General features: G+C 44.0%; 1 protein-coding gene across 1 annotated transcript in view; it reads right to left on the reverse strand.

The window, feature by feature from the left end:
• Positions 1-19,590, reverse strand: part of NECAB1 (N-terminal EF-hand calcium binding protein 1) — a 312,192-nt gene that overhangs the window by 222,164 nt on the left and 70,438 nt on the right. The gene's annotated exons all lie outside the window — the stretch shown is intronic.

The raw sequence follows: 19,590 nt of genomic DNA on the forward strand, positions 1-19,590 counted from the left end.
AGTGTTGCCACCCTTGTCGGAGGGTTTAATGGTAACACTGGGATTTCGCTTCAGGGACTGTATAGCATCCCATTCCTCCACCGAGTAATTACGGCTTGGGGAGGAGGGTCGAATATTTGCAAAGTCCCTGCAGACCAGCTGCAAGAAGACGTCTAGGCACAAAACTTCAGCTGCCGGTGGCATCTTCTTACTACTCTTCCTCAGGGAGGTGAAAGGACCCTCTCCTTGGTTCTCGCTGGGAGTGTCAGACAGACCATAAAGCAATTTAACGTCCTCAAGCATATCAGGGGGAATACCTAGGTCCCGACAACTTCGCTTATCCGCATTAAGATGGAATTTGCGCCAACGCAACTTGTGGATAAAAAGATGGAGGTCCTTGACCAATCCGAAAATGTCAAAGCGATGTGTCGGGACAAAGCTAAGTCCCTTACTGAGGACTGTCATTTCTGTTGTTGTAAGGGGACGATGAGATAAGTTGATTATCTCTGGGCCGCCCCTCCCTGAGTATTCGGTCGATTTCTCAGTGGGTATGGGTTGGTCTGTTTTAAAAAATCAGACGGATGACCTGTGGGGTAGCCTCTACCTCTGCCTCCTCGTCCTTTCCCTCTCCTCTGAGTATTTTTATATTTGCCGCGATTCGGCCTGCTGGTCTGTTCCCGGTCACTGTCCGAGATGTCAGTCTCTGAGGTTGATAACTCGGAGACTCTTTACTGGTCGCCCTCTCAGTAAGAACACAGTATGCTTTGTTCTCTTTGAACTCCGATAGATCTCGATTAAACTGTCGGTGTTTTCTTTCGCGTAAGTAAAATTTGTATTTTTCAACCGTGGTCTGGAGTAATTTTTCTTTATTTGTAAAGTCCGGATCCGAGGAAAAGGACTTTGTTACTTCAATTTGGTTTTTCAGCTTGTCGCCTAGGCCCACTAAGGAGGTTTTTTCCTCCTCCAGAAGTAATTTCATAAATTGCAGTGAGCTAGAGGTGGCAAGCTGATCCCACCGGGAATTAAAGCCCGTACTTCTTTGTTTAGGGACCGGGACTAGTGAAATCCTCAGACCACGTGGAACTATACCATGTTTTATATAGTTCTCCAAGCTCTGGACCTCCCACCAGCTGGGAATATGGTCTTTATATATTTTGTTTAGCTCTTTAAAAGCGGTTATGAAGGAGTAAATAGTTTTTGCACATATACCCTCTCTGAAAAGACCTCTTTTGCCTCATCCAGCCAGGAGTCAGTATTGAAGCCACATGTCAGGAAACCCGCCATACCACAAGTCGTAACAATAAATCAGAGAGAATGAATTTTCATATATAATCACTCGCATTAATCATGGAAATTGGAATTTAGTGATCTGGATTGTTTAATACTTAACTTTTACTTCTTATTATAAAATAGATGGGATATATCCCTCAAAATAGAAATAAGCTGAATACACAAAACCGTTTTCAATGTCCCACAGTCGGGGGGGGGGGTGCTTATTGAAAACGGTAACACTGTGTCCACACTGATGCAGATAGTGTCAGACACAGGAGGTAACAAGTGTTGGTATACACTGATACCCAATCAATAATAAGAAGTAAAAGTTAAGTATTAAACAATCCAGATCACTAAATTCCGATTACCTATGAACCCACTCAAGATCTACAATATCTAATCTGTATGACTTTGTATCAAGTCTGTAAGGATCCAGTTCTCATTTATTATATATACGCTGTATGCACCCATTTTTGTTCTATAAAAAAAAAAGAAAAAAAAAACAAACAAGAACAGCTGAACAGCTGAACAGATGGAGATAACTGAAAAAATCCAAACCTTTTTGTTGTCTAACAGTTTTGTAGAAGGTTAATGTTGAGTGAATCAAAGTATCCGAAATGAACTACGATCCGGATTTCAGGGAAAGCTGAATTTCCTCGTGCTTTGTAGTAACTAATCAATTTTCTCTGAAATGGTGTTAAAAAAACACATACCTTATCTGTTTGAGCGCAAAGAGGCCGCTGCGGCCATTTTGATTGAAGATGCCACACAAAATCTTGTTTGCGGTGCCGTATGATGTAACTGCAATCAAGATGGCCACGGCGGTCTCTTTGCACTCAGATGGATAAGGTGAGTTTTATCATTATTTTTTTAACCCTAATTTTTCATCTCATGCTGTGATCATCGATGAATGCAGCAGCTTAGAGGTCAATGACGGGGGGCGGCACAAACGCTGTTATCTCTCATTGTTCCCACTACTTACAAAGAAATGCGCTTCGTGACAAAGTAATTCACTAAGCGAATTCCATTTTGAAATTCGGCTCACTTGAGATGAGCGTACATGATATATGTTCTTATACAATGACCTTGTTCTGTGTTCTAAAATAACAAACAAAACTGAAAAAATTATAAAAACACAAATATTGCTTGCTCTTCCAACAGTGTATAGTTAACTAAATGGGATATGAGAAGATCGGTTGTGGGCGGGGCTACTGATGGGGGCGGGGCTACCACATCACTAGATGGGGCAGGGCTACTGGCATCGATAGACAGGAGGCGTAGCTAGGACACAGTGAAGTGGCTCAGCACAGGCTGAGACGCAGAGACAGCTGAGCTGGAGGGCCCCTCCCACTCTGGGCCCCTGTGCAACTGTACTGGCTACACAGGCGGTATGTCCGCCCCTGCCGAAACAGCTGTCTATAGATGGATATCTGGACTGGCTATATTTCCTTGTCAAGTGCCAAGGCTTGTTGGACAGTCGGATCTTGACTCATAGGGAGCCACTTCCAATAGGTTACGCTGGCGAGATGGTTCTCCTTCTTGGGAGATACCTGCTTACATACTGTATTTGTTTCCCATGAAGCATTGCCAATAAGTCTCCATACCATGGAGTGCTTCCAATAAGTCTCCATACAGGACTGGTCTCTTTAACCCCTTAACACATAATGCCGTACATGTACGGCATTATGCACCCACAATTATATGGAGCGGGCTCCTGTGGTGAGCCCACTCCATACACGGTGGGTGTGGGCTTTATAATAGAGCAGACACAAGGCTGCAATGATGGGGGATGGCGATCACGCCGAACCCCGTCATTTAACCCCTCAGATGCCATGATTAACAGCATCTATGAGGTAAGGCAGAGGGATGAGGCTCCCTATGCCTTCCAATCGGAGCCCTGGCAGTGAAATTGCGGTGCTCTGATCAGTTACCATGACAGCTTGGGGCCTGCTGAGGCTTCCCATGGCTGTCATAAGAACCTCCCTGCTAAGCTTGCACGAGACACAGCTCAGCAGGGAGCACGTCAAGAAGATCCCATTGACCATAATAGATCTCGATCTAGATAAACGCAAAAAAAATAGTTTAAGAAAACAAAGAAATATTAAGTTTAACTCACTTGCCATTTCCCAATTTTACATATAAATATATATAAACAATAATAAAAATAAACATATTAGACATCGTGCATCCAAAAATATCAGAATTAATAAAATACTAAAAAAAATTCCTGTGCCATGAACAACGTAACGGAAAAAAAAATGAAAAACACATGATTCACAATTTTTTTGTCACCTTATCCCCCCAAAAAAATTCAATACCAGTGATCAAAAAATCGTACATACCCCAAAATTTGTACCAATAAAAACTACAGTTCATTCCACAAACAGCTCCGTTGGCTTGCACAGAAACCTTTTACAAGTGAAGCAAAGTGATGGTTTTCAAATATGCCTCAATTGATTTCAAAAGGAGTTGGGGCTTCTTTTTTTTTTTTTTTAACAGCCAGCTAAAATAAAAAAAAAAACATCAAAACCCTATCAGAATCAGCACTGAAAATCCTATTCAAATAATGGGAGGCAGAAAAATCAGTCATCAGCATAATGATAAATAGTTCCAAAAATGGCACGTCATACAATAATTTGCCGCCGAAATCAGCTTTGGAAGCAAAATCATCTACAAAAATTTCTGTATTAACATACCCTTATTGGCACAGTGTCGGCTCACATTGCATACACCATAGCCAATTAAATAATTATATTACAGATAGATACTGTAACCTGAGTAGATAGACAGAGACAGACAGACGGACTGATAGATGTTAGACTTTGAAAAGAGACCCAAATAAAGTTTTTTTGTTTTTTTTCGTATGTTCTGCTGAAACTTTTCACAGAACGGTGGCTCTATTATGATTCCTGTCCCATCTTTCATGACATTAAAGCAGCATGTGCCCAGCACTGGGGTTTTTATGCTTTCAGTGAGCTATAGCAGTCTCTCCGGCAGTACAGCTGGACTCTGCTGCTCCATTCAGAATCGCACCGTGCTGAGTGCAGACATTATGGGCTATTGTGAAAATCACCACTTTGATGTAGGAGAAGACCCATTTTATACTATTTTGCTGTAATAGTGATATTAGCCTGTCTGCATGTTTATACATTATGTCGGCAAACAGAGATAGATTGGACTGCGAAGAGCCCCTTACTGTACAGAACCTGGTGTAAAGATGATGCAGCGAACCCCTGAAGAGCCGGGGCAGAGGATGGGAGTGGTAGTGGTCCTGATGAGGTGCTGTGTCACAGTGTACTCCCTCAGGCTATTGTTTCCTGGGGATCGCTGCTCTGGAAATGTAATTTGACTCAGGCCAGAAGTAAAAGTATAAAAGCCTCTCTTTATTTAATGCAAAATATAACTTGTAGCACATGCAGCAGTATGAAATATAAATTACAGATTCTGGCATCAGATGAGGACGTATGGTGACTGGTTGGATGGCATATGGGATATAGGTGTCCACGGCATAATGTTTCTATGGCCGAGCAGTGGTTTGGGAGATGGGTGTCTGAGCTGTAGTCCCTCACCTTGCAGCAGTGTCTGTAAAGCTGTATTTCGCAGATCACTTTGCTGTTTTGTCACACCGATGCTTTCTGGAAGCAGTATACCTGATTTTGCTGATCTCTCTGGAGTATTAGTCTCACACGAGAATAAGATCTGGTTCCAAAGATTGGGAATTATGACATGTGCTTCCTGTCCCTTCCCTGCCTAAACTGGAACTCCTGGCAGGAAGCTGGAACAACTCTCTCCTGCCATGAAGGGAGGAACAGGGTGGTTAGCCCTGTCCCTCCCAAACATTGCCAACCATACCTCTTCTAGCTGGAACACTTGGGCAATACATGAACATACATAACATTACATAGCTATATACAACTGTAGATACCTCCATTGCTACTGCAATGACTCTTCCTGGAAAGCAATTACCAGAAGAAGCTAATTGCAGTGGTGGAGACAGCAAGGAACACTGGAACATTTATGCTCAGAAGTGAGCAGGTTTGTGAGTGCAGCTCTGGAGCATTATAAAGGGAGTAAATTACGATAAGTATATGATTTATTTATTCTACTTACAATTTATTAACTATAAAAATGTATTATTAGTAAATTACATATTTAATACTTATTCATTGTAAACCTTTGTGTTTAATTTTTGTTTGTGATTTATTCTTTGCCTGACCATCCCTATAAAGAAATAAAACATGAAATATTGCACTGCATTTTCTTTACACCAAGCAAGCTGATATCAGCCTTAGGGCTCATTCAGACGGCCGTATGCTATCCGCAAAAATGCGGATCCGTTTTTTTGTGGATCAGATGCTGACCCATTCACTTCTATAGGGCCCTTTTCTATTCCACGGTTCCGCAAACAAATGAAACATGTCCTATACTTGTCCGTGAAAATCAGGACATGGCCCCATTGAAGTCTATGGGTCCGCCAAAATACTGAATGCTATCAGTTTTTTTGCGGATCCGCAAAAAAACGGATAGCATTCAGTATTTTTGCGGACAGCATACGGCCGTCTGAATGAGCCATTAAAGAGGACCTTTCATCAGGCTAGCTCTAGTCTAATTATTATCCTACCTTATAGGGCGGCCCCCACTGATGCCATGGCACTTTTTTTTTTCTTCTAAAGAACCCCCCATTCGTCCGCTGTTGGCCCCGTATATTTTGGCGCCTTATATTATAATGTGGCGACTCGGTTATACTAGGCGGAGACTTGTATTTTCCCTGGGAGTTATTATCTTCTCCCTGGTTGTGAGCGCATCCAATCAGAGCGCCCCGCTCTTAGCCAGGGAGAAGGAGCTCAAGTTCTCATGAGTAAAGCTGTGCCGAGGACGCCTGCCAGTGAACTTATCTGTGGCTGAGCATATAGCCGGGTGTGAAATGACACCTAGGATTCCAGGTGACCATTGTTTTGTTTTGCTGTGAACAAGCACCAAGACTGTTATGTTTTTGCTGAGTGTGAATAAAACACTGAAGTTGATTTACAACCTGGTTCCTTGCCTCTATACTGCGTCCGCTAACCTGTCTACCAGAGCAAAACCCCATGATAGATAGATAGATACTGTAGATAGATAGCTAGATAGATAGATACAACTACACTACATTCTGTGCCTGAATAAACAAGCAGTGCTCAAGTAATACTGCCATACAATGCCTAAATTATTTTCACATACATTGACCATATAATTCTTTCATATGGTGAAAAAATAAAACTGTCATATGCCATCCACATCATACCACTATACAGCTATAAATATATAAGGTTTTAGTTTTAGTTTGTTGTCAGACAGAACACTTAATGATAATTGCAATTCTTGGGTGACTTTTGTTACTTCAGGCATGAGTAGTTGAAACACCCTGGAAATGATTTGACCACTCCTAGTAAGATTCACTACTGTTTCTTTTTTTAATAGCGTTTATTTAACATTTTGCATTTAATACAACACTCCCAAGGGGAGAATAGAGAAGAACAATCCTTCCATGACCCATGCACTCACATTAGCAAGTCCAATATTAACATATATCTTGACCATAAAGGACATATAAGTGACTTTAATACAAGGTGTCGCTGTTTCCACCAAATTAGTTCTAGGACTCACTCAAACCGCATACACACTCACATTCATACAATGGGTGATGCATTCGCCATCGCCAATGACTTCAAGTTGTACCCTCCGCCTGGACCCAAAGGCCCCAGATATTATCAAATCGATCAGGCAATCCCCTTGCCTCGTATGTCAATTTGTACATTTGCAGGTCTTTATTTATCAGGAGTATCCATTGGCTCACTGTAGGACACTTGGGCGGTTTCCAGTTCAAATGTATATTCTTCCTCCCATAGAACATCAACAATCATAATAATATTCTATTATATTTGGAAGGAGTAGCTTCAGAGACTAGCCCTAGTAAACATATTACAGGATTACAGATCCCTGGGAGCCCTAACCTAACGTTAATAAAGTTACATATTCCCTTCCAGTATGACTTCATCACCGGGCAGAGCCACACCATATGAAAGAAAGAGCCCCTCGCCTCTCCACATCTGTCACATCCAGGATTCGGTATTTGCCGCATCTGATAAAGACGCAGTGGGGTCAAGTACACTCTGTGCATCCACTTAGCTTGAATGAGCTGATCTCTAGCACTTATAACCGACGTTTTCCATCTCAGACGCCACTCCTCCAAATGAGCATCCTCCAACTCCGGGATATCCTCAGCCCATTTAACAAAGGAAACCCTAATAGGGAATTCTTGCATTTTGACAATTTCAGCATAAAAGGAAGATATAGGTTTGCATGGGATTTTCCTTCTGGCTATTGACTCTAGCGGGCCACACTCTAATTTTAAGGACAGGGATTTAAATTGTTTCTCACAGGCATGTCTCAATTGGAGGAAGCGGTAAAAGCTCGTCTGGGGCAGCCGGAACTCAGCCCGCAGGCTCTCAAAGGAACGGAAGATCCCTTCATGGAACAATTGTGTTAGATACTTAAGGCCCTTCCTAGGCCAGAATTCAAAATCGGAAAGGTGCAAGAGCTCTGGAAGAAGCTTGTTACGCCATAATGGAATATAAGGGGACCAGGTATCCCCCGCCAGATTTTCAGTATGTATCTCCACAAATCTCACCCAAGCCTCGCTAACTGTCACCATAGACTCCGTATATATCCCAGGACCTGTGGGCCTTCCCCCCCTGTACACCAGATTAGTTAGAGCTTCATATGATCCAGCCAGCGCCGCCTCTAATACCACCGCTGGGTTATTGGCATCTGCCCTAATCCACCAAGATGCATACATTAGGCGCGTAGCTATATAATAAATATACATATCCGGAAGCTGCAAACCCCCCTGTACGTAGGAAGCCTTCAGTGTCTTTCTCGCAAGTCTGGGGGACCGATGGAGCCACAAGAAACGGGACAAGGTTCTATACAAAATGTCAAAATGGGACTTAGGGATCCTAACTGGAGCTGCTCTATAAATATACAGAAGTTTGGGGAGCAACACCATCTTAACAATGTTGATTCTTCCCACCAGGGTCAAAGGAAGATTTTCCCAGGCTTTCAGCTTACGCGTGACATATTCCATAGTAGGTCTCAGATTCAAATGACAGAACTGCTTAGGGTCCCTATGGATATGTATTCCTAGGTAAAGAAAGCTTTCCACTACCCTCAGTGGTGATACCGGGGAGATGTCCACAGGTTCATCTACATCTATAATACATAAACTAGACTTGGTCCAGTTTACCCGTAGTCTCGAGTATCCCCCATATCCATTCACCACATCTAGCAGGGTCTCTAAGGAAGGGCCAGGGTCAGCCAAGTAGACTAACAGGTCATCCGCGTACAGTGACACCTTCTCCTGAATCCCGGCTATCGTCCACCCCTCTATCAGAGAGCTATTATTGATCAGCTGTGTCAAAGGTTTTATTATCAGGGCGAACAACAAAGGGGACAGAGGACACCCTTGCCTAGTGCCTCTATACAGCCTGAAGGGCCTGGACATGACTCCATTCACTCTAATCCGTGCTATAGGTGCCTGATATAACAATTTGACCCACTTAACAAAGGAGGAAGGGAAACCAAGGCGAAACATTGTCTCCCAAATAAAATGCCACTCCACCGAGTCAAAGGCCTTCTCGTTATCTAGGGCTGCCAAGACTCTTGAACCCGCATTATCGTGCCTGACCTGCAAGTTGGTAAATAATCTCCTAAGATTTATATCAGTCGTCTTCCCGGGCATAAAACCAGTTTGATCAGGGTCAATAATGGACAGTATCACCTCACCAAGACGCTTAGCCAGAACTTTGGCCAAGATCTTGGCATCTGTGTTTAGAAGGGAAATCGGCCTGTATGAAGCACACTGATCCTGAGGCTTCCCAACTTTGTGAATTACCACGATGGTCGCCTCCCCAAAGGAAGAAGGCAACTTCCCGGACTCACATGCATAATCAAAAAGCCTGAGTAAACGTGCAGATTGTAAAGTAACATCCAACCTGTACCATTCAATCGGGAAGCCGTCCAGACCAGGCGACTTCCCAGGCGCCATGTCCTCGATTGCTGCCCTGACCTCCCCTTCATCAATAGCTCTCCCTAAATATTTGCTATCAGCTGCAGCCAAAGGTGTAAGTGGGATGGATTGAAGGAATGAACGAATCCCCTCTGGGGAGGAAGTGGATTTAGAACTGTATAGGTCAGTATAGAACTGAACAAACTGTTCACAAATATCTGCCGGTCGATATACCTTTAAGCCATCCCCGCAGGTAATGTGCGGAACTACCGTCTGTGGCACCTCGGTCCTAGCCAGGAAAGCCAAGGCACTCCCATTTTTGTCGCCCTCTGCAAAGACTAGGCGCCTCTGGAACAGCAACTTCTTCTGGGTATACTCAGTGAGATGCAAGTTAAGTTTCCTCTGGGCCTCATCCCATAAACTACGGTTCACACCATTTGGGTCTGTGATATAAGCCTGCTTCTTCCCTACTACCTCGTCTTCTAGTTTAACTCTAGTGGCACTCAGCTCTTTCCTGTATGATGCAATTGCCTGAATCAATGTACCACGTAGCACAGCTTTAAATGCCTCCCACTCCACCAGAGGATTAGTAGAGCCCTCATTAAGTTCCCAATAATCCTTCATCCTCTGCTGTGCAGCCCAAACCACCGGCAACACCTCAAGCCATTTACTATTAAGTCTCCATAGCCTTTCGGCAGGTGCAAGCGGCTGTCTCAGAATCACCAATAGGGGGGCATGGTCAGAAATGCCTCTCGGCAAATATTCCGTGGCTACCAGCGAGGGTAACAGCTCCTTACTGAGAAATACTAAATCGATCCGGGAGAGCGCTGCATAGGAAGCCGAATAGCAAGAGTATTGCCGAAGGTCAGGGTGCATATATCTCCAGCCCTCTGTTAGAGCAAATACCTCTGCCCAGGAATTCAACGCATCAGTATGCGCCCCCCCAGGGCGAAGCCTATCCATCGAACGGTCTAACACCGCATTATAATCCCCAAGCACAATCAGAGGCACCGGAGGCAACGCTGCAACACGTTTCATAATTTCATCCAACACATCCCTCTGAAAAGGGGGGGGGGACATACACCCCTATCACGAGATAATCAATGCCTCTGATTGCAGCATGAAGGATCACAAAACGCCCCATCATGTCAGTCTGAACAGAGTAAGATCGGAAGGGAAGGGACTTCGCCACTAGAATTGACACACCTCTCGCTCTGGAACTATATACCGCATGGTAAGCAGCTCCCACCCAAGGTCTCTTCAACGCCAGCAATTTCCGCCCCTGCAGATGTGTCTCCTGCAATATCAATATATTAGGGTTATGTTTCTTTACAAAATTGAAGACAAGGGATCTTTTAATTTTATCATTTAGTCCCCTGACATTCCAGGAGACAAACCGACAGATTGCCATTACGGTGGAGTGTCAAAGCTATACCCCACAAGGAAAATGCACCACCCAAGCCATACATACACACAGTCACACCCATACTTCAAGAATGCAGTAAAACCATCCCAACATGCCCAGAACTGCGGGCAACTCCCCCCACCCTGCCCAGATATCCCCAACCTATCCAAGCCTGAATACCCCATGATCAATCTCCTCTCTAGTAGATCAGGACGGGGAGGCCCGTGCTGCCGCCCACTACTCTAGGTAAACCTAAGAACTGAACCTAGGCAATAGGACAACCCAATTTTAGCACACTCAGCTCCCACATATAAAGTGACCATCCTGAACATGAAATAAGACTCTCAGTACACAAGTCCCAATTTACTCAGCCCCTGCGGTCCAGCCAGCCCCTGCGGTCCAGCCAGACGCCTCCTCTGGGGTGGCGAAGAATTTCACCACTTCTCCATCCTGGACTCTGAGACGTGCTGGATACATCATGGCGTAGACAAGGCCTTTCTCCCGCAACCGAACTCTCACTGCTGTGAATTGCCTGCGTTGTTTCTGCACCTCTGTGGAGAAGTCCGGGTAGAAGGAAATCCGGACGTTGTCAAAATGAATGTCCTTCATACGACAGGCCGTCGCCAGTATAGCATCCCGGTCTCTGTAGTTGAGCACTTTAAAGATAAAAGGACGTGATGGGGCTCCAGGGGGCAGAGGACGAGTAGGAATCCTGTGCGCCCGCTCCACTGCAAAAGTCCCCGATAGGGTAATTGGGCTCAGGATTTGTTTGATAAGGCGCTCCGTAAATTCGTCAGGGGATGGACCCTCTGCCCTCTCCGGTAAACCCATAATCCTAATATTATTTCTCCTATTTCGATTTTCGGCATCCTCCACTTTTGCTGCCAGGGTTTTAACTTGATTTTGCAGAGCACGGACCACCGAATCCTCACGTTGAACAGTATCTTCCACCTCTCCCAGCCTTCTCTCCACCTCAGTTGTTCTCTCCCGGATCTTATCGATATCATGCCTGAGGAGAGTTAGGTCGGCCTGCACATGGTCAATTTTGACCGTGAGTGTCGTTTGGCAGTTAGTAATGGCCGCCATAACTTTTGCAAGGTCCACCTCTGTACGTGCAGAAGAAGCCCCAACTTCCTGGCCATCTGTTTGGCTCATATTGTCGAGCATCAACTTAGGAGGGATAGCAGGCCCTGAGGTGCCCGTTTTGCGGCCCATAAAACCTCCAGCAAGCACCACACTTTGATATTAAAGAGGAAGCACTCCAGCAAAAACGCCTGTGGTCTAATACATGTGCCAGATCCCTCTATACTGAGGCAGACGTAGTCCCAGTGTCCCCAACAGGCGTCACACCGCCCCAGGAGAAGAGAAGGTTCTTTACCTGAAGCGCTGGCTACAGAAGGAGAGGTGCGGTCGTCTTCAGAGCTGCGGCCAAGATGGCGCCCGCGGCACCAAGCGTGCAGGAATCACCGTCCGGCCGGGAAGAAGGGTAAGTGAACCCACCGGAATGAGTCTCCAAGCTCCGCTCGGCCTCCGGTGCAGGTGAGTATAGCAGGATATCGTTTTTCACCGGCGCCCCCACCGATAGAACCGGCCAGCAGACAGGGATGTCATCTGGGGTGAAGGCCCGGCCCCAAGGTAGCGTCTGGCAGCAGCCGCAAGGCACAGAGACAGGCGAGCCTTAGGGGGGTCAGGCACAGAGACTCACTGAGGGTCTTTTGATAAAAAATCGGGTTCCACCAGAACGGATGGTCAGGATACAGACAGGATTATACCGGAGCTGAAGCGACCTGCGTCCTCACTCCATGCCGGTCAGGCCACGCCTTCACTACTGTTTCTAGTCTTTTCCATTTGAAGATAGTGGAGAGAATTTATCAGTCAGTATTCCAGTTTTCAGACACTACTAAAGTGTCATTTCGTGCAAAACAATTAATGATTTTTCCATTTTTACATTTCCGCCAATTTTTGAAAAAGTGAGCTGGAGTTAGTTAGAGAGGGTATGGCCTCCCACAGCACAACAATTTTCCATAATTTAAATCACAAAATGCTGTAGATTATAGTGGAAACCTATAGCACTCGTGGCTGGCATACATTTTCCAGCATACAGCCTATCATAAGATGCACCAAATTTATTAAGAGGCTTGTTAATAAATTTGGCACAATTTACTCAAGCCATTGTTTTATAAAGACTGGCATATGAAATACCAGCCATAATCAATTTCCCCTAATGTTTTTCATAGTGATGAAAGTGAGTCTCAAAGTCTTAAAAATTGGCTTTGAAACCTTTCCAAAACTAAGATATTTTATGCATTTTTTTTCTTTTCTGAAATTTCTTTGACTGTGTTACTCTGTTTGATGTGAATTAATGATGTCTACAGCTAAGCTGATTTCCACTAAGTGGTACAGCAGCGACTGCACCAGGTGGGAGTTCAGTTGGGACACAAATAGATTACTTAGCCTATAATGTTGTTTCTGCCCACACTTTCCGTTTTGGATGACTGATGATGGATGGAGTAGATGAGGAAGAGGAGTGGATGCTGATGTTGACGATAATGACGAGAATAGCAACGACACTATACCACATGTGCATGTGGCTTGGCTACTAGAATCATGGGGACAAGTAGGACAGTCTTGTTCACATTGCTGGTAAGTTCACTTTTTCCATGTGAGTAGTTGTGGTTGCCTCATGTGCTGAACGAGAGCAGTTGTTCCTACGTTTGTACGAGAAGAACATGTCTTACTCTTGCCTGCAGAGCTTGCACATTGTGATAGTTTTGTTGGCCGACACTGTGGAGATAAATTCCCACATGAAAGAAACATGCACACCCCCACCTCCATCAGTTTTGTAGAAACAAAGGGTCAGTTGGAACTATGACACTGAAAAACATATCACCCAGTATACCTCCAGGATTAATACTGTAGAAGATTTCTGTCTATGATTGCGATTTTTTTTAATGTAAATTGGATTTATAGCTTGCTGATGCTCAGTAAGAAAAAAAAAGAGTACTGTAACGTTAAATATTAAAGTTGAATATTAAAGTGCAGTGCAAGCAGAACCTCAGTGAATGACTGCAGCCCATTGACACACACTGCACTAAACTACACTAACCCTATGCTGTACCTAGCTAAAACCTAGCAATTAATTAAATCTAACTAGCCCTTAGTCCCTAAAACTGTCCCTTTTTTACCCTAAACTAGCTGTATTGTATGCTTTCTTTGCTGTCTCTCTCTGCCAGATGTCCTGTCATATCAATGTAGAAGCTCAGAATACACATGGCTTTCCTGGTTGTATGTCAATATCATACTCCCTGATTGTCTGAGGTTGACTGCAATGCATTATGTGCCAGCTTGCCATGTAGTCCTCTTTTTCATCTTCCCTGCCATGCTGAGCTGTCTTCTGCTGCAACCAGTTATCAAGTGGTTGTTCAGTCCTGACCAGCTGTACACATACCGTACAATTGCAATAACTCAAAATCCAGTACTTCTGTTAACAAAGCCAAAGAGCTAATGATAATATTTTGTCTGACTACAGCCGCCATTAGGGGAAGCTCAATGCATGTGGTTATACAACCCATATAATGAATAAATAATTACTAATAATAATAATATTCTGGTATTAATAGGTTGTAGTAATGAGTGAAGTAGAGCATTAGAAAACCACAAAAAGTTAAATACAAAATTTATGAAACTCATGTAGTCTTTCCTATTTCATGGCTTAATTCAAGTGGTTGTATTGTATATGTATTTTATCACATTGCACAAAGCTGATCTTCTGAACCCTACATTACCATGCAGTGTCATCCTATATAAATGCACAGCTTTTCTGACAATTATTAAAAGATGATGCATAGATTGCAGTTGTGTTTCCAGGAAAACAGGTGTCCACATCTGGCTCAGCCGCACCATGAAATGAATAATGCATGACCGGTGACCCACAAAGCTGAAAAATGAAAGGAGTCAGATTTGTGAAGCAAGATATTTCTTGTGCTAATCTGCTGACGGGAATCAGGAGCACAACCGGGCTGGAAGTAAGCTAAGTCGAGAATTGGAAGTGACATGTTAGAGGCCGCCGCAGTACTGAAGAGAAAATCCGACTTTTTTCTACATCACAGAATTGTACTATTATTGTATAAATTTAAAATCTTATTACTATTATGCTGTCATACAGTGTAACTAATAAAAAAATATATAATATAATAATATTAATACAAAATATAAGAATAAAAATAATATAATACATATTATTATTACTACTACTACTAATAAATACTAATAATAAATATAATATTACTACATTTGTATTTGTTGTAGTTAAGAATTGTGATTTCACTGATTAAAGGTGCTTTCCAGGACTTAGATACTGATGACCTATCCTCAGGATAGATCATCAATATCATATTAGTGGGAACCCAGCACCCGGTACCCCTACCGATCAGCTGTTTGGGGCAGCTTCTGGCAGGGGAGCATATATGGTAGACGGAAGCGGAGCTGAGCTGCAGTACCCCAGTACAACCACTATACAGTGGACAGCGCCAGAAGCAGAAGGCTCCGTCCACTTTGGGAGTGCAGTGTGTCAGACCCCACCAATCCAATTCTAATGACCTATCCTGAGCACAGCTCATCAATATCTAAGTCCTGGAAAACTCCTTTAACAAATAGCAGTCAGTGAGCTTTGTATAGTGCATCCTACAAGTGCTGCTCCTAAAATTTATAGAGACAGTAGAGATATGTTCTGTTCACCTATGCCACGTGAAAAATACAATGTTCTCGACAAATATCCCATATCTATTGATTTGAATGTGTTTATGTACAAGTTCTTGTTCTTCCACCAATCCACAACAATGGATGCATGCAGTACTTTGGTCCATGAAGTCTACAGGTCAGTGAAAACCACTGTCAGAATAGGGATGGCATCCATGTTCTGTCAGTGGATTTCACTGACCATTGGTAGGAGATGCTCCTGAATTCCCCCTTTTAGCCTAGCAGTGCATGTGGACTATGGATGACATGCGGAAGGCAAAAAACTCAATCACAGACCAACCATGGTCAAATTGCACAAGAACTTGCATCTAGCGTTTTTTTTTTTATTTCCGTGATCAACAAGGGGGTGGCTTAGTGGGAAAGGAGGCGTGATCTCAGATCCAACTTTTTGCACCAAAATGTCTGGTGTAAAAATCTGAAAGAAAGTAAAAGATGAGCTGACTATAGATGTGCCAGATTTATCATACAACCTGAACCTGGTGCACTTAAAGACTCCGGGGGTCATTTATTAAGACCGGTGTTTTAGACACCGGTTTTAATATCCCCTATAGCTGACGGTGGATCCGCAGGAGTTATGAAGAGGCTCCGACCTCTACATGACTTCGGCAGATCCACCACCAATTCTAAATGTAAGACAGCTTCCTTGCTGTCTTACGTTTAGCAGGAGTTTATTACTGCTTGGACCACTATGTCAGGGGGCCCGATCCAAAATTTGCCCTGGGCCCCACAGGACTCTACTTACACCACTGGGGTCTATTCTGTCTAACTGATAGTAAAACTGGCCCACAAAGTCTGCAGAGCAGCACTAGTGTTCAAGTAACATAATTACATAGTGTATTAATAACAATGACATACAAAACACACACAACAATGTCATCAAGTGCTCCGATGATAATATATAGTGCCCAGTGCATCTGACAACTACGGCTTCATACATGTTTTTCTCAAGGTCATCTGTGGGTCCCTAGTGTCCTATGTGACTGACACCCCAAGGGCTATTGCTTCCCACTAATACCCCAAACCTGCATACTTCCTTTAGCTATAGTGGAAGCAGGGGAAGCGGCTGCTATGGGGCCCGAACTCAGAAGGGGCCCACCCAGAAGGAGGACTGAAAGATTTTATTGTCAGGACCTGCTCAAGAGTATTACATAATGACATTATACACAATGACATGACATACAGTATAGGTAACGGATAGAGCAGCTGCCAGGCCTGGTCTGCGAGAGCTATTTTGACTAGCCACAGCATGGGAGGATGAGGTTGCCCAGGAAGGGGGGGGGGGGGGGGGTCTTTCAAAAATTTGCTGTTCTATTTATGCCACTGCTTCCATTGCAATATCCCAGGGTCATAGATGATACATTAAAGGGGTTTTCCCATCTTGCTAATTCGTCCTCACCTGCAGCCAGCTCTGCTGTTCACTTCCTGGATTCATGCTTCTAAGGCTGGGCGGGCTTAGGCAGTTTGAGTGAAGCCCTGCCACGCCTCTTTCTGACATCACACTCCTTGCGTGCTCGCTCATGTGTCTCCTATGGCCACCGCTTCTCTCCCGAATCCCTGGGCCGCGCTTGCGCAGAAGACATTTTTTTTTCACCCAGCCGGCCTGAGCAGCCGGCTGGGTGAAAAAAAAATGTCCTGAGAGCTCACGCTGCCGCGCATGCGCCAAGCTTATTTCTTTAGTGCCGCGTCTCGTATAGAGCCGCGCTGCATACAGGGCATGCGCGGCTCTGTATGAGACGCGGCCCTGAAGAAATAAGCCTGCGCATTCAGGACTGCAATGAGCGGCCGGCTGGGTGAAAATAAAGTGTCTTCTGGGCAAGCGCGTCCCATGAATTCGGGAGGCAAGCGGTGGCCGTATCTATGGGATACCATATGACAATAATGAGGTAGGAGGGAAAGAATTTCATCAAGAAAGTTGGGAATTTTCCCAATAAAATATATTTTCAAAAATTATCACTGCCACATCATTAACCCCTTAAAGGGCTTCTGTCACCCCACTAAACTCATATTTTTTTTTTGTTGGGTACTTATAATCCCTATACTGCGATATATCTATACATTATGTTATTAATCATTTTCGTTCAGTAGATAATGCAAAAAACGTACTTTTATAATATGCAAATTACCTGTCTACCAGCAAGTAGGGCGGCTACTTGCTGGTAGCAGCCGCAAAAAACCGCCCCCTCCTCCTGTTGATTGACAGGGCCAGCAGCGATCTCCTCCTCCGGCTGGCTATGTCTGCATTTCAAAAATCGCGCGCCTGTCTTCGGCGCAGTCGCTCTGAGAGAAGGAGGCTCGCCTCCTCAGCACTCCCTCAGTGCGCCTGCGCCGATGACATCACCGAAAAAATTTATTTTTATTTATAAAAAAATACCAAATTTACCAAAAATTTGCAAATTTCCAAGTTTCAATTTCTCTACTTCTATAATACATAGTAATACCTCTAAAAATAGTTATTAATTTACATTCCCCATATGTCTACTTCATGTTTGGATTATTTTGGGAATGAGATTTTATTTTTTGGGGACGTTACAAGGCTTAGAATTTAGAAGCAAATCTTGAAATTTTTCAGAAAATTTCCAAAACCCACTTTTTAAGGACCAGTTCAGGTCTGAAGTCACTTTGTGAGGCTTACATAATAGAAACCACCCAAAAATGACCCAATTTTTGAAATTACACCCCTCAAGGTATTCAAAACTGATTTTACAAACATTGTTAACCCTTTAGGTGTTCCACAAGAATTAATGGAAATGGAGATGAAATTTCAGAATTTCACTTTTTTGGCAGATTTTCCATTTTAGTAAATTTTTTCCAGTAACAAAGCAAGGGTTAACAGTCAAACCAAACTTAATATTTATTGCCCTGATTCTGTAGTTTACAGAAACACCCCATATGTGGCCGTAAACTGCTGTATGGGCACATGGCAGGGCGCAGAAGAAAAGGACCGCTATATGGCTTTTAAAGGGCAGATTTCGCAGAATAATTTTCAGGTGCCATGTCACTTTTGAAGACACCCTGAGGTACCCCTACAGTGGAAAACCCCAAGAAGTTTTCCATTTTGGAAACTACACCCCCCAAGGAATTTTTCAAGCCATGTAGCGAGCACTTTGACCCAACAAGCGATTCATAGAATTTTGAAATATTTTGCTTTGAAAACAATTTTTTTTTTTTTACAAGAAAATGTCTCTTTAGGCCCACATTATTTATTTTGACAAGGGGTAACAGAGTAAATTACACCCACAATTTGTTACCCATTCTCTCCTGAATATGGGAACACTTCATATGTGGCTGTAAACTGCTGTATGGGCACACTGCAGGGTTCAAAAGGCAAGGACCGCCATATGGCTTTTGGAGGGCAGATTTTGCTGGAATAATTTTCAGGTGCCATGTGTCACGAGGGGGAGTGGGGGAAACCCCCCACCGTGTGGTGTCAGAGGGTAAAGGGGATCAGCCTGGACAAAAGGAGTAATAAGGGAGCAGGTCACCTCCTACCGCGTCCCTAATCCTCTCCCTGACTCCTCACTGTGTGAGCGGACCCCGATGGTAGGACAGCTCATACTCAGGATACCTAGAGACCCTAAGTCACCCTCGTAATCCCTCACCAAGGAGCAGGGAAGAGACGACCTGTTCATCCCAGTAATGGAGGAACAGGAGTCTTTATCTGAGGCCAGGCTGCAAGGAGAGGGGAACACATACAGCTATAAGGAGATGGCAGGTAAGCGACACCCATAACACACTTACCTGCCACAGACACACTGACTGGAACCCGTGCACAAGTGCTGGTGTCCACACCAACATTAAAGGACACAGCATACACCACAAACCACACAGGAACCCAGGAACCATAGCTGCAATAAACGTGAGACACCATAAAAACATCTTTGACCACAAGGGTGGCCCTCATTGGACAGATGGAATATGAAGACCAGGAGGATAGCTCCAGCATACACCATGGCTGGAGTACCCCTGAGCTTCAGGCATCCAGCAGAGACTAAATAGCCAAAGCAGCCACACCCACATAAACCCAGTGTAAACAAAACACTAGGAAGGGAGTTAACCCTTCCAACACCAGACAAGGGAAGAAAGCCACTTAAAGGGGAAGTGCACGCACAAGCATAGAAAGCTGCACGTTGCC

Source organism: Bufo bufo, chromosome 5 (assembly GCF_905171765.1).
Source record: "Bufo bufo chromosome 5, aBufBuf1.1, whole genome shotgun sequence".
Lineage (NCBI taxonomy): Eukaryota > Metazoa > Chordata > Amphibia > Anura > Bufonidae > Bufo > Bufo bufo.